The sequence below is a fragment of the Diceros bicornis genome, chromosome 38 (assembly GCF_020826845.1).
Source record: "Diceros bicornis minor isolate mBicDic1 chromosome 38, mDicBic1.mat.cur, whole genome shotgun sequence".
Lineage (NCBI taxonomy): Eukaryota > Metazoa > Chordata > Mammalia > Perissodactyla > Rhinocerotidae > Diceros > Diceros bicornis.
In genome coordinates, this window is record NC_080777.1 from 485,122 (window position 1) to 489,095 (window position 3,974).

Here is a 3,974-nt window from a genome sequence, read left to right on the forward strand (position 1 = left end):
AACCACAGAAAGGTTAGGTAATTTTACCAAGATCCTAGTAAATAGTGGAAACAGGATTCCAACACACAGGCCAGAATCCATACTCTTAACAACTGCACACGGCTGCCTCTCATAAATCTCAATCGAGTGTTTAGTTAGACTTAAAGGAGAACTTCCTGACTATAACAAGATGCTTCTGAAGAAAGCTATGAATATCTCGCCCGATGGGAACACTGAAGCTAGATCTTGGGGTCATAAACTGATGACTCAAGGGGCACACTTGGCCCTCAGATGTGTTTGGTTCAGCGCAGTGTTAGTTGGTTTGTTTAGACGGGGTGTACACCCATGTCATGAGACCTGTGCTACACTCCTGACTCACACACGTACATCACAGGCCTGGCCCTGGAGGTGTCTGTGTGTCACTCCTGGGAAATGGCAATTTTGTACCATTGAGGAACTTACTGCAAGGAGCAGGGGGATGAGCCAACGGCTTCTTCAAGTTCTCCCCAAGTGCTCTGATTCTTAGATGACTTTTAAAAACACATACAAAACCTGTGGCTTAATTCAGAGACAGTTCTTGTTCTCAGATGAAACACACTAGAGTATTTCAGGGAAAATATCACAATGCCTACAATGTACTCTCAAATAGTCCATCAAAATGAAAATAATAACAAAATGCATAAATATGTATGTATGGAAAAAGCTAGAGAGAGCACGCGTGCAGGCAAAAGCAAATGTGGCCAGATGTTAATAACCTGTGACTCTAGGGGAAAGGACACAAGAGTCCAGTGTGCCACTTGCTATTTGTCTATAAGTTTGAAATTTTTTAAATAAAAAGCTTTTTTTAAAAAAATAAGATAAGCACATTTCATTTTCAGCAATAAAAACCAAAAGAATAAGAAATGATAACAGAAATTCTACATCATATAAACTATTTATAAAACAAATTTATCTTTCGTGTTATACTATTTTTGTCATTTTGCCTTGAAAATTTGATTTTTAAGGATGTGTTAACTCTCAGCTTCACAATAAAATATATTAGTTACAACTTTTTTACTCAGTATTTTAGAATTTAAAATTGAAAGCTTGGCAACTGGGGGAGACCTAAAATATTCTGTCTGATGAAGTACAGGTTGAGATGAGGCTGGATATCAGCCTACCGTTCCTTGGAGTGAATGAACAGCGTGTGAGGAGATGGAGCCCTGTGCGTCCCTGAGCAACGCTGAGGAAGGCAGCACTGTGGCGGTTCCTGCCGCTGCAGCGTGAGAGCTGGGCTCGTGACTGACTCGCACTGAGCACTGGCTCAAGCTCTCTAAAGATGAGCGGCAGTTCCCGTGGAATGGTCAGATGGACCTCTGGCCCACGGAGGCAGCTCGCCAGGCGGGTGCCTTCCTGTGGCCATTGGTTGATTGCATTGCCCAGTAGAGGCCACGTAGAGGGTGACTGAAAAGAAAAGAATTCAAGGGCAAATGAGGTAGGGGAAGGGAAGTGATGTTTAAATACAAATAGCTGCTTCTTCTCAAATGTGTTCTTTCTTCAAATGAGAATGAACTGAGATGAATTTATTTCAAGAGGCCCCCCAAGTTCCTAAATGAGTCCCTGGGAGGAGAAGAGGGGGAAATATAGCAGAAGCAAAGACTCAGAGCTTCTCCTGTTCTCCCACGTCCTGAAATACAAGGCCCGAGGCACAGAAGGCCAGATGATCCAGGAGCCCCTCTACATTGTAACTCTGATACCGAGACCATGGGGACGCGGCAGGAGGGGGCAGGCGCACCCCGAAGAACTCCAGATGGTAACTGGACAGAGCTGGGATCCTAGCTGCTCTGGAGGAAACTGTGTAGCTAACAGTTCAACCTCAAGAGTAGCAAGGCTCCCAAAGGCGAGCTGAGCAAAAAGGAGAAGGGCAAGAAAAAACAGAGGCCAGAAAAGATCAGGCCACTAATTTTTGAGAAAGAGAGGTCTAGGAAGGAAGAGAACTGAACAGGAAAATGTTAAGAAAACACTGAAAGAGATGAAATTTTGTTTTAGGAGACAAGAAATAGAAATTTCAAAGTTTAATGATGAAAATAAAGAAGTTCAGAAATAATTTGAAATAAGATATTAGGAACTAGAAAATTAATCAAAATATGAAATAAAGTAATTGATATAATTGTATGTAATATTAAGGCTGATTAACCTATTTTACTTCTACTAAATGGGATTTTGAATCAAGTGAAATGATTAAAAATTATTTTAAAGTAACTTTTAAAGCTATTGTAATATTAAAATTATTAAAATATTTAAAATTATTAAAGTAACCTTTTAAAACAACTATTTGAAAACTTACTGAAATCAGTGTAGTAAAATAAAATTAAAATAGTTTTTAAATTTTAATAATTTCTTCTAAAGTCTGTCAGGTTTTGGAAGAGAGTAGAGAGAAAAGGCGTAAATAAACTCATTTGCAGACAACAGTGTGCTGTTTATCAACTGGGTCCTCAAGAGGAAAAAGCCCTGATTAGCAGCATTTGTATTTCCATCGTGTAAACACACCCCTGTGGCCAATTCCAAGCTACCGATGTGAAGTCACTCCAGGAGGAGCTGGAGAGAGACGCACCATAGCATACCATTTATGGTGTCTCCACCACGCACACCACACATGAACCATCTCCAGAGCAGGGACAAGAATAAAACGCAGTACAGCAATGAGGAAGAGGTATGTTTTGAGTACTTATTACCTTTGCTATGTTTCCCCTGTGAATAAAAACATTTGTTTTGCATTTTATACAGAACAACCTGAAAGCAAAGAAGGCTTTCTGAGCTTGGCTGTCACCCTTGTGCAGGGGCCGTGCTCACCTTCCCTGGACCGTTCCAGTTTTAGTATAAGTGCTACAGAAGCCAGCACCTGAGTTTTTAATATAATTTACTTGTAAGTTTATGTAATTTATTTTTTATGTAAATTAGTTCTTAACAGTGGCTTGCAGAATTCCTGAAAACTGAACCACCTGCTCCTGTTAGCTGGCAGCAGCGGGTGGGGCGTGCCTCCAGCTCATCATGGACCCTCTGAGTCCAGTCACTCTGCTCAGTTCCCATGGTCTCTGCCGTGCTGGCTCTGCACAGGTTCATCTCTGAACAACTAGCGGGTTAGGACCAGCCCACTTAGTGTTCTACCACATACACAAAACAGAAATCAAATACATCTCTTGTAAAAAAGTCTTTTTTCTTTTTGAAAAATGTTTTCTTCCTTTGAAATCGATTTCAGAGGATTTTCTTTTTTTTTAATTGCCAACACCTCGATTTTGGGAGGGTTTTCAGAGAAAATGAAAATCAACTGTTTCATATAAAGTCTTTAAAATCTGCAGGGACATTTCATTTCGTTTGTCAGAGTAGATGTTGTCCTGTATAAGAACTACAATCTAAGTCCAAAAGCCTTTATGGTTGAATACTAGCAACTTGTCTCTGTACTTGCACTATATAGGGAGTAGTAAAAGGGGGACAAAATGAGTCCAGTAAGGTTGCCCAACAGCAGCAGCATCATTTAATTTATAGCCAGCATCTGGACTGCTGCACGCGTTCCCCTCGGCCAGGCTGGCTCTTGGCAGGCCGGCGTTCGTGGGTGTAGTACCACGTTCCTGACACAAGGTGGAGCCAGTGCCCTTGAGCTGGGATGAGAGTCTTCCCTTTAGGGCCCGTCAGCCTCAGGTCAAAAACGCGGCAAAGTGAAGACCGGCTTCAGGACAAGTGACACAATTGTAAGGGAGACAAGAATAACCAAAATATTTTACCTCCTCTGTGAAATAGCTGCTATCCCGATAAGTATAAGAGAATGTTAAAAGTAATTCAAAAATTTCTGATAAGGAACACAAGTAGGATTTAAAAATGTTTCTCATTTATTTAATAAATATTTATTGAACATTACTATGTGCCAGATACCATTTACAATACAGCAGACAACAAACCGGAGACCTGTCCTTGTGGAAGGCATTTTTCACAGATTAACCTTATTTTGGCAAAGCCAC

At 40.8% G+C, this 3,974-nt stretch overlaps 1 non-coding gene across 1 annotated transcript; it reads right to left on the reverse strand.

Moving 5' to 3' along the window:
- Positions 1–2,753: 2,753 nt before the first annotated feature.
- Positions 2,754–2,860, reverse strand: LOC131399608 (U6 spliceosomal RNA). Its single transcript, XR_009217167.1, has one exon. It is a non-coding gene; the product is annotated as a U6 spliceosomal RNA (small nuclear RNA).
- Between the last annotated feature and the right edge of the window lie 1,114 nt (positions 2,861–3,974).